The 12,533-nt window shown below is 37.5% G+C and overlaps 1 long non-coding RNA gene across 1 annotated transcript in view; it reads right to left on the bottom strand.

Annotated features, from left to right (window-relative positions):
- The window catches only part of LOC132086216 (uncharacterized), a 69,384-nt gene extending 57,062 nt beyond the window's left edge, over window positions 1–12,322 (bottom strand). The window contains exon 1 of the long non-coding RNA XR_009420385.1: window positions 12,268–12,322. This is a non-coding gene — a long non-coding RNA (uncharacterized LOC132086216). The remainder of the gene's footprint in view (window positions 1–12,267) is intronic.
- Between the last annotated feature and the right edge of the window lie 211 nt (window positions 12,323–12,533).

Genomic DNA, 12,533 nt, shown 5'->3' with positions numbered 1-12,533 from the left:
CTCCTGTCCCACGGCCTCCCTGCTCCCCTGACTCCAGAAGGGGCTTTGGTCGGCCAGAGGGTCAGTGGTTGGATTTTGTGCTCATGATGGCCTGTAGGGTTGGCCTGTGTGGGAGCAGTCATGGACCGTGCTGTGCCAGACTCAGCCCATGCACGGGGAATGCACTTCATGACACAACCACAAGAGTTTCTGGAGCCCCTGCAAAGAGAGGTTAGGTAGGAAGTGCTGAGGTAAAGGGACAAGAAAAGAGACAATTATGCTAGAGCAGAAGATACTAGAGAAAATGGGAGTGAAGAAGGGTGAAAAAGAAGTAAAAATGCCAAAAATTGGCAACCTGAGTGCTGGAGAAGAAAGAGCAACCTGAGCAAGGGCTGTAGACAAATATCAGACTGGACAGGGAGAGAGGGAAGAATCAGGAGGAGGTGCGACTCTCAAGGACTGTGGTTGGTGGAGGAAACTATGTTGGACCAGTTAAGAAACAAGGAGCATAAAGATAAAAGGACCTGCTACACACCAACCCCAGTCTCCTGCATCACCCATTGCCTCACCAAAGGATCTGAGCATAAAACACAGCAAATGGATTAGAGGCAAGAAAGGCATGAAAACAGAAATGCTGTTGGAGGGGGTTTTTTTTCTTTGTTTGTTTGCTTTTGGACTTTTTGGATTTGAGTTGTTGTTGTTGTTTTTTGTTTCTTTTTTTTTTTTTTTTTGCTTATTGTTACTTTGGGTTTTTTGTGGTTTTTGTTTTTGTTTGGGTGGGGTTTGGGGGGGGGGGGGGCATGGGAACATTTTATCAGTAATAAAATGTTTTGACAATTTACACTAATTCAAATTTCCTGACATGACACTGGGGTTTTTGCCCATTACAATCATCTCCCCAGGCATCTGCTCCATAACCTCACAAACCCTGCTGTCTTGGTAGGCCTAAGATTAGGAAAAGTCTCTTGGACTTCAGGTTTCGAGTGAGGGTCTGAAGACCATGGGTTAGGGTGACGAGGGCTTCAGGCATCTCATTAGGATTTCTGCACAGGGACTTGCATTCAGGCCAGGGCTGGGCATTGAACTCCCCTTTGAGGTTTAGAGACTTAGCCTTTGGGATTCAGGAAAGGCTTCAGGTGAATATTCTGTGTCCAGTTAAGGTTCCTAGTAAGGGGGTAAGCTGTGGGCTAGTTTTTTTGTTGTTTAGTATACGTTAGAGAAACTACTTTTCTCAGTCAGTCTTATTTTTGCTGTGTTATACAGAGTAATTGCCTGATTTTCTATTGTGATTGTGGTTGAATCTTAATTTCATTTAGTATGTTTATACTAATTTAATTTGTTTTCTTGATTCTTTTGATCACCTATTTATAGTTTTCCATGAAGTTTGTGAATAGTTGAAAAGTTCTCTGTCTCATAACTCATAACTCTCATAAGGCAGGAGTCAGGACATATTGCCTGTGATGCTAATTAAATCCTGTTACGGCAAACGGAACCAGGGACAGTGCACACAAAAACTGCATTTCTTGCTTGTTGCCAGCAAAGGGAGCTGTTAAGCCCTTCAAACTGCTACATCCCAATGACTAGTGGGAAACAGGAACCTGAACTTGTGTGTTATCACTAAAATGAATGTGTCCAATTAGCTTGTTTATTGCCTGGGCTTTTCCTGTTGTTTATACATAAATATTTTTCCCCATAATAGTTTATTCCACAATTCTTCACATGCATCGCTGATAAAGGCTGAGACTCCTTTCACAAGAAGACAAAACAGCTTTGTGGAAATTTCCTAACTTTCAATCACAGAGTAGCAATAACTGAATAAAAGGAAGATTAAAGACCTTTAGGTGATATCACATTCTGATTAGGTGTCTGTCTTAATCCTTTTGTGTCACATTTGCATTGTGACTAATAAACTTTTGCTCTTCAGTAATAACTGCATTTTATCTCCTTGAGGCAGTGGTGAAATCCTTCTGCTTTCAAAAGACAGCTACAATGCCCTCACTGCAACACACTAGTTGCATGAAGGTTAGGGTTAATAAATCATTAATTTTCTTTTTTTGATCTTTCATCAACTCACTGTACACTTAATAAAGAACAAAAAGTTCCTTTTTAACCCCTCAAAGAAAATCCAAAAGACAGGAATATGGAAGTGGATGTCTATAAAAAGTAAAGGTGTTACTTCCCCATGTTCACTCATCTCTTAAACTTGAGCTGTCTGTCCTAACATTGCCAAGACTAAGGAAAAATAAATTTGCTATGTAATGGTGTCTTTTGGCACATATTAACAGCATTATAGATGATCTGTTATTTATTCAGCATATGCTCTAAGTGTAATGGAGCACTACAAAAATACACTGAAAATCCTTGTTCATTCTGTAGCTACGACCAAGAGACTACATTTGTGTGACTGAAACAAAAATGTGCAAAGCAATTTGGAATGAGAAACCAAAAAATTATATATTATCAAATGGCAATGGAGCAGCAACAGAAGAACCACTCAGACTGAAACACAGGCAAATTGCTTGTTGTTTGAGTTCTTTTGCAAGCTGGATGCAAGGGTCTGAATGGCAAAACTGTGATTACTGCCCCAGAGTTTGTGAAAACCTGTTAAAAAGACATGAGGACACAAAAAACTAGAATAATTCATTTTTGAGGGATACCCTTTTTCCAGCTGAAGCTATTAATTACAATTTGAGCTGATTTAACATTCCATTATAAATGAGATGAAAGAATAACCTACTCTTTCCATTAACAGCTCAGCTCCTGACTTTGCCCTCAGTCCTAGTTTTGGACTCAGTCCAATGCCCACTGGACTCACAGAGAGAATCCCCTCTGTTAAACATTCATAAAAATTCACTTTCCCTTCTCATCCCTCCCTCTCACACCCACAAAAAAAGAAAACCAAAAAAACCCCAAAAAAACCCACAAAAAAAACCCCCAACAAAAACAAACCAGACCAACAAACAAAAAACCATAAAAACCAAAACAACCCACAAAAAACCTGAACTGTTTTGTGGCAGGAAGTTATTTTTGAATCTACTTAAGCCAGTCCCAGAGATGCCTCAAGAGACAGGACCATTCACCTCAAATGAGAGTGAGGAAAGATTAAAAGATTGGTGGTGTGGCATCACTCTCAGCTCCTGTCATAACTGTGAAAGAGATAATTGATAAGGAACTTGCTTCCACAGAAGTCAAAATAGGACTCTTTTTCTTACAGGTGGGATCTTCTTTTACAAGAAAAAAATAGAGGCCATACTAGGTACATTTGCAGTTGTCATGACTGAAAGAGTACATGCAGCTACTAGACTGAATCTTGTTAGCTAATTCAGAATCGTCACATTCTCCTTCAGTTCATTATTATACTGTCTTCTCTTCTTTTGGCTGCATCAACCCAGGCTCCTGAGTTTTATATTTGGCTGAGTTTATATCTTTTAGGGTCGGACTCAATGTTATCTCCAGAGTCTTTTTCAATATGTGATATTATGGTTCTATGAGCATTGCTTTTAAAAATGTCTTGATTATTTCCTTTTTATTACAAGTGTATAGAAATGCACATGTGTGCTCCTGTATAATCTACCTGTGTATCTCAATATGCCTGTAACAATGTAAATGTGGAAACAGCATACAAGAATTTAGAAAGCCCTTGACTAAACAGTTGTGTCTTGTTTCAGTCAACTGCAGTGAAAAGACACTGCATGACAATACCTCTGTGAATCCAGGCCAGCTTCTTGAAAAAACATCTCCTTTCTCATGCCACAAATGCCTCAAGAACACTTTTTTTTCACGTTTCCCAGGTTGCTAGATATATATATGCACCATTTCTATTTCTCACAATATTTCATCAAGAGAAAAAGCACAGAGTGACTCTGGGGCACCATAATCTGGAAAAAAACAGGAACCTGGACATCATGAAACCAGAAAATCACTGGTTGGCGGAAAAGTTTTCCAAAAACAAACATCCTCTCAATCATAAAAAGATCTAGGGGTTATTGGCCTTTGCTGATATGAAAATCTTTAGGAGGAAGAAAAAGCCCTTTTGAAGAGATAGAAGTGTTTGAGAAAAGTCCTCCACCCTAAGTGAGCAGATATGGATTTTATCATGTTTCCAGAAAACCTCTGCTTTTATAAATTAGCCAAGTAAAATTATATTTGCAAATATGTGGCTTCTGAGCTCCAGTGCAGAAGTAATAATGAGGCACAAAGAAGTAAACAAAACACCTTAGATTATAAATTCTGAACTACATATGTATAATTGAAAAAAGTTAATATATTTCATCTTCAGTGGAGGTGCACTTCAAAAACATCTGCTAAAACTTTGGCTTCATTTAAATCAATTGAAGAAAAAATTGATTTTATTAGAAACTGAAATATATGCATAGAGTTGAAGGGAAATTTTTGGATTATGTCTTTCCTTTCCTCACATGAAGGAAAAATTAAAGGTAAACGTAATATACAACAAGGAAAAACCATAGGTTGTCACTTAACTGTGACCAAGAATGTGGTACCTGTATTCTCACTATGCAAATTAAGTAAACAGACATATTCTAGGGAATAGAGATCATCAATAATCATGTAAAAATCACTTCTGTGCCTTGCTAGGCTATGGAAAATTCCATCCAGTCAGTTCATGGGAAAATTTGAAACATTAAAATGGATGATAAAAAATAGAGATTGGAACATCAAAGTGAAAGACATTCCTAGATAATCAAGCCTTTTCCTCTCCTACCATGGGAAGCAAGATTTTTATTTATTTTCTCTAAATGCAGCACCTTCCATCTTTAATCCATTCAGTGTCTCTAATTTTTTTTAATGATTTTTTTCTTTCAGGTTAGTAAAAATCTTCTAATTTCTAATCCTAAATTACTCATAGCCAGTCTATATTTATTTATTGAACTTACATGCCAGGCATGTAAATATTTCTTCTCCTCACCTCACATTTTACTATTAGAAGTATTATCTCCCCTCAGGTCTCATTTCATTAAGCAGAAAGAACCATGTCTTGTTAGTCCTACTCTACCAAAGAACCTACACACTCTACTTGCACTTCTTTTGGCTTGATTTAATTTTTCTTGAATATGGATGATCCAAATGAGGGGCAATATTTCAACCACTGATAAAATTTTAAAGCTGTGTTATCTCCTCTACATCCTCCACTTAGGCACTGGAGTGCTTAACAGAGCTGTCAGAGTAATCCAGATTCCCCGAGACTGGCAGAGTGGTTCAGAAGATTTACACAGGCATGTGGGCTCTGTAAACAACTCAGAAAGAAGAATTCTTTTGAATGCTGAATGCCTGTGTCTCTCACTGTCAACAGCATGGCAGCTTGGTCCACCAGGGACGAGAGCAGGGACCTCCCATGCACTAAAACCCCACAGACACTCTGAATCCTCGTCTGCTTTTTATAAACTTGCATAAAACTTGCACCTTTGCTAATTTCTGTTTCTGTGAGAGGAACAAGCATAGATTTTCCTGGAGACTGTGGTGCTGTGTCCAGGTCTGGACTCCCCAGGAAGAGAGACACAAGCATGCCGAGGACCATCAAGGTGCTGAAGGGCCTGGGGCAGCTCTTCTGTGAGGACAGGCTGAGAGCTGGGACTGCTCAGCCTGAGGAAGAGTCATCCATGAATATACAAATACCTGAGGGGAAGGCTTTGTTTAGAAATGCATTATCTTTTGCATGAACTCTAGAATATCAGAATCTTCATGTTTTGAAATGAGCACTTTTTCAGTGCTACAAGACCTCACATACTAGAACTGGACCAATATTGATCCCCACAGGAATACAGCTGAGTCTGCCAGACTCAGGCATCTTAAGGCTTCGTTTTCATCCTAAATATAGCAAGCATAGGTATTTTAATTAAATCAAACGAACAATTTGAGACACCAACAAGCCATAGAACTGATTTTTGTCTCCTCCTTTTGTCCTAGATGTATAAAAATAAACACACACCAGAAAATGCAAACAAGACAAGAATTATTCTACAGAAGAATTAGCATCCTCATATATTTTCATCTCAGTCAGCCTAGACTTGGTAGCAGGAATATGGGAAAAATTTATGCCTCTTGGGCATTATGAATTAAAGTAAAACCATTTGTTATTACATTTTTCCTCCACCTGGGTCCATTTATTCACCACTGGTATGGAGAGAAGGAGGTGAGCAATGAAGCTAGGTTTCTAAACCTATTGTCATAAAATTTGGTGGAGGAAATGATCATTTAACAAACAACAACCATGACAAAAGGAACAAATGAACATGAAACATCCAGGTTGTTCTGAAACTTAGCCAGGACTGGTCTATCTTTTCACCTCCCACATCTACAGAAACTAGAAAGGTTATTCCTGAATTTAACATTGAGATAAATATGGCTGTCACCACACATTGCATATCTGCAGGTTGTTTATAATGGCTTTTACAACTGGAAATGATTTTCAGTGCACTACTGAAGAAAGACAGAGAAAATGCTTATCCTTTAGAAAAATTGTTATAGTTAAGTTTCCAGGACTGAAGTAAGCTGAATTTTAAGCTTTTAAAGAGTTTAGACTCTAAACCTTCCTCTAATTAAATATTAGCATAGACAGAGAGCATTCTCATTTCAGTCAATCCAGTAGATTCATCATGTATGGGAAGTAATGTATACAGATATTTTGCTGTGAAAATGCTGCATTTATAGCAAGTGCAAGTTTATTTCACTATTTTAGTGATTACAGAAAATCTGGTTACAGTAACTCCCTGCTTGCTACCATGCTGGACCATATTGGCTTCCCAACAGGGCACATTCCCAACCCAGCAGAAATGAAGGAGTAAGAGCAGCATGGTCAAATGAATCACTCTCTAATCTCTCATTTGATGCATTAGATCTCCTCCATTAGATCTACTGTAAACCTAAACTATTGTTTTACCTCTACACCCTGCTCTCTCCCCACTTTAAGTGGACAAGATTATTACCACCTGCAGATCTCCAATGGATTACTTAAACTCTGGCTTTATGCTACAAAGAGCTGCCTTAAAAGAGAGCCTAAACAGCAAGTAGAAAATGAGATGTCAGAATTTTAACATTATGGCTACCCCAACTACTATTTCAAAAGGGAGAATCATGACAAGGATACTTTAGATAGCAGTTGGAATGCTACACAGCTCATTTACATCCTAAATGAAGCTACTGACTGAACTTGTGTCTCAAAGTACTTGAAAAGGGGATTTTTTATGAGTTTTTGTATATTGTTCTAAGGAGGAAAAGTCAACTACCAACAATAAAAAATACAGTAATTCCAGTTAGGAAAAGAAAGTGTTTTATAAATAACTTCCTGAAGTTTTTAACAAATGCTCTAAGTTTTTGCAGTTAATGCTTAGAGTATTTTTCTTTAATCAGAAAACAGTGAGAATGTACCTCGCTCAGAAAATCTATATACAAAGTATCCAACCACATTAAAAATCTGCAGATCAGGTTTAGAGTGGTATTGGGAATAGGATATTTTTAAAAACACACTAGGGTAGAGCCACTCAAAAACTACACAATTTTGGTGATTTACTTTTACCCATTTCTGATTAAGAAATCCAATTAAGTATAATTGCTTCTTCCTTATACTATGTCAGTTTATATTTGATTTCCCAGGCTGAGAAAGTTTTGGCTGTGATTTGCAGTTCAGGAAACTCCAACAAAAGATTATAGAAAATGGGCCAATGCCATCATGTAGAATATAAAATATGGAACACTCAATAAAATCCACTTGAGATACAATAGATGACTCAGGTTTAGGATAAGTGGTAGCAGAGATAAGAATAGTAACGGATGGTAGCACATTGTTCAGAATAATCACTCAAGCAGTTACGGGAAGAGTCTTCCCAAAATACATAGCACATGGGCCAGGCTGCTTCATGCTCTTATCAGCTCAAAGTCAGACCTAACTCCCAGGTTGTACATTTGTGTCAACTCTCCAGATCACCATCACTATTGATATAACCCCTAAATTACAACAAGTTCAGTACAAAGTATCCTGGCTCTGACGCAGACTTTGTGCAAGACCCTGGGCATGCTGCCCAAAAGCCTGCTCTCAGGTTCCTGACTAACAGAATGGGGACTGTCATCTCTGGGACAAGAAACTGTGCCAAGGATAAACATGTGGTTCTCTGAAGAACAGATATGCTTTCTGGTGTTCAAGGTATGATCAAGAAAATTCAGCCAGTCATTTCCAATTTTAGCTTCATCCAGTATAAAAGCAAGGGAGCTGGGCTCTGGAGTACTAGTCAGAGAAGAGGGCCAGGAGCATCCTGCACAGCTGATGGGGAGAGCAAACAATATCTACGCACCTACTCATGCGTTTGACTTGTTGGTAAGAAAATCTGAGTAAGAGTCTAATCTCCTGGGTTGAGCTGCATGAAACACTGTGGGGTCCCCCAGCTCCTTCTGTCAGCCAAAAATGATTTTCAGAGCATAGGCCCCTGAGAGAACAAGATGTGTGTTTTGAAAGTACACATGCTCGTTGCAGTAGCACCCATATTTGTACAAAAGCACTCGTCCAGGAAACAGCTTTAGGAAGACTGTGGTCTGAAATAGCTTAGACTAAAAATCCATCTATCCCAACTGACAATGGCCCATAGAAATTCTTCCCTGGATACATTGACACAGCAACAGTTTTTGACTCATAATATTTAAGCCAGAGGTGTTGTCCCTAAAGTGTTTTTCCTTTAGCCACCCAGACAACCCCTTTTACAACCTTTCCAGACTTTCAGCATCTACAGCAGCCTTGTGAAAGGATCGTGAAGAGCACCATCTGAAGAAACATCTCCTGTTTTCCTGGCTTGAATCACTGCCTTGCTGGTTTCAATAAATGCTATCTATATTGTAGGCATAGTATAATGGACATAAACAGTGCTAGAACCAGGGAAGAAAGTGCTCATGTTGGAAGAAAAAGGAGAGAGAGGGCCAATTTTGATCTGCATTAATGTCAAAAGCTTTGAGGGCATTAACAAAATAGTTGAGATTAGAACAGCCTTGATGTGGCATAGGCAAGTAATTATGACTGCCATAAAAAATGAGCATAGAATAATAAATTAACACTCTATCATTAAAAAAAATATCAATTTTTTTCTCATTTTAAGATCCTTCAGTTGTAAAGAATATAAAAACTATGCCAGGAGTTAATCACTGTTTCGTATTCCCAATATTTAAAAACACTGAAGCAGCAGCATCTGGGAGTTTGCACAGTACAAGATGCAGCTCCTAGCAAAGTAATCTCTTTGTGGTACCTCAAAATAAAATATAAACAATCTCCAAGCAAGTTACAGCTGGCAGTACACACAATATTGAACACATCTTTTCTACATGTATTAATTTTAACATTTGCTTTATTTTCCTTAAACACCCTCTAATACAGAGAGCTGATAGCAGAGCCAGTTACTGCTGAGCTGAAATATTTCTTTGATTATTTGAGATACATGGAATAATAGAAGCTGCACAGTTTTACTCAGTTGCTTATTACATACATGATTGTCCAGAATTCAAATATAACTATTTTACTATCACAGCTAAAAAAAACAGTGAATGAATACATTTGTTCTAAAAAAAAAAAAAAAGGTATCTCTATTACTTAGAAAGTTTTAATTCTCACCATTACAAGAAAGGTGATAGAAAAAGAGGATCCAGTACTCCAATACTGACTAATTTCAAATTAACAACATAATCTCTGTGCTCATTTTTCACAAACTTTTTAGGAATTCCTAAATTCCCAACAATATATGGTATATGGAATGTATGCTTTTTCCACACAAAGCAAACAATAATAAGTTTCTAGTTTGGGCAACTCAGTAATTAGATGATGGCTACAGGCAACTGCAGCTAAATTTAACCTGGGAAAAGACACATAGATAAAATATCTCTTTGGGGCTCTTTCAGTGTGACTGCATATAAAAATGAAAAGAGCTTTGTTTTTAAAGAAATAAAAGATTGCCCAGAAAGTAGATAATATTATGCTATGGCCATTTTTGCTCTGTTGGTACAGATTGCAGTAGCTACAGAAGTTTTCCTCTGTAGGACAAGTAAAGCAAAATGCAGGAAAACAATGAAGTTTCTTGGCTTTTTCTCTTTTTTTTAGCTTCATAAGAGAATGCAAGACTAATCCAAATTGTCAAACATGTTATGTCCTTTAAGCTTCAAAAGAAACGATTTTTTAAGGATACAGAACAGCATGTATATACATATTGTGCATTTCTTTTTGTGCTGCTTGTAAATACTGTTTTAAGGCTGTATGAATATATTATATCGGAAGGGAAAGCTGCATGCACAAGTTTCCTATCAACACAGTATTTCTGCATATGTTATTTCTGAGCATTGACATGCTTCCACCAGACTGGGCATAGGACAGAATTGCACATATTTTCATTCTGATTTATCTGAGATCCCACATGGTCCTCAGCTGCCACTGCAGAAAAGCATGAGCTCCCATAAGTTTCACATCAGATCTGCCTACCCTGTAGTGAAACTCCTAGCACCTTTGGAGATTTCAAATGACAACTGATGACTGTTTTGGCAAGCAAACCAAGCTCAAAGTGTTAACAGTCTGTGTCTTAGGCTAAGCTTCCCTCAGCTGTAGCCCATGGAAACAATCCAGTGGGCAGTAACACTTTATAGCTCAGGAAAAAGCTCGAGAATTTATTTTACTGCTCATAAGGCTCCAAGACCAGCTCAGATTTAAGATATAACTTCCTTGAACCAAAGTTAGGACAGGCACTCAAATCTCCGTTACCTTAATACCACAGTCTTGCTCTTCCCATGTAGTATATAAACATAAACAATGACCTGCTTAATGCTCTGATAAACAAGTGCTTCCTTTGCAACTTACAACCTCACACGGAAAGCAAGAGAAAACTTTAAAAAGCTACAAAAAGTCCCGTTTCTCATTCTTCCCTTCTAATTGATCATGGCACACACAGGAACTCAAAGGGTCATTGAAATTAGAACCATTTTTGGAGCTCCAGAAGAGCAATTAACAAAATAAAACAGTCACCAAAGGATAGTTGCAACAATTTGACTGCCAGAAGGTGTAGCCAGAGTACCTTTGGTTGAAATGGACAGCAAAGAACAATTCTCTATAACCAATTTCATTGATAAATGGGAACATGATAGGGATTGTTAACCCTTTCAGAGTAAAATATCAGTACACATTCATCTTCTTGTGATATTCTGATAGCTGTAAAATTGGATTAGGTTTTGTTAAGCCACAGACTAAACAGCACCCAAACAGCACCATAGCACCAAATTTATTTCTTCACTTGGTAAAACAGCATAAAACTAAGCAATGCAAGGATATCTCACAACAATAATTCTCCCATTTAACAAAGAATAAAACAGACAAATTCTATTAGAAAAGAAAGTAAAAAGGAATTGAAATAAGTACTTTGAAGTGAAAAAGAACTCTTGCTGTGGGCTGTGCAATTAATTTTGGTCAGTAAACTGTGCAAAACCCTGCTCTGCTATCCAATTTACCATTGTTCAGTTGTCAGACTAGATCAATTCTAATTAGAATTTGCTACCTTTCCTGAAGTTGTTTGTGATCTGTCATGCTAAAAATATTCTAGGAAGTAAAAGTTTTGTACAGGCAGAAATCTGCAGAGAAAAGTTGCTCTGCTGTATTTCTAGACTTGAAGATGCTTTCTTACAAAACAAAGCAATGTCAACTATTTGTTATTCTTCTTCCACTGAACACCCCTTGGCCTGAAAGGTTAGGGTGACTTGATTAGTGTTTTGTCTTTGAGAATGATCAAAAAAACTTATAGAAAGACTAAACTTCTCTTTTTATAATCAAAACAATTTAACTTGCGTATTCTTTTCAAACTGACATGGTCATAAGTGGTCATAAGTACCACAATTAATTTAGTCTATTTTTCATGCTGCTTAAATACTATTTTGTTTACATTTACATTTGTATGATTGACAATATCATTAGTGTCCTTGCCAGTATCCTATCAAAATGATTAGCCTCAGAGCAACCCAGCATCCCAAAGATCCCATTAGAACATCTCCTTCACCCAGAAGAAAAAAGATTTTGTATAAAGAAAAGTCTTATGAGTTAAACACCTTTCACTTTGCCATAGTTAATTTGTTTCTAATTTCCCATTTCTATTATAGCAATTAGGAAACCTTCAAATCATTCAAAATTCTAAAATATAATTGTTTTCTAATTAGGCCACTTAGAATTACTTTTGAGCAGTCAGGGCACAACAGTCCACAAAGCACATTTGCCCAATACCTACACTAAAACTCATTCCCTGCCCATGCACAAATAATACTTACAAGTTGCACATTCCCTAGAAATGCTCTAATGTAATTGTCACCACCTCTGAAGTTGTGGTTCTGCACAGCTTGAAAGTTTTCTACGTCTGTTCATCCTCAGTGCTTAGAGTAAATGAGTAATGAGGCTGCTCACATTCAATCACTTGGTGGGTTGGAATATCAGAAATCTGATAGAGCAAATTCCAACAAATTTCTTCTGTTTGTTTTTCAGCCCTGAATATAAACACTGATAAAAGAATGTTAGATTCCCAAAGCCAGCTGAGTAT

The sequence above is a fragment of the Ammospiza nelsoni genome, chromosome 2 (assembly GCF_027579445.1).
Source record: "Ammospiza nelsoni isolate bAmmNel1 chromosome 2, bAmmNel1.pri, whole genome shotgun sequence".
In the NCBI taxonomy this organism is placed as follows: Eukaryota; Metazoa; Chordata; class Aves; order Passeriformes; family Passerellidae; genus Ammospiza; species Ammospiza nelsoni.
Note: the sequence above shows the minus strand (reverse complement) of the source record. Positions and strands in the feature narration are given on the sequence as shown.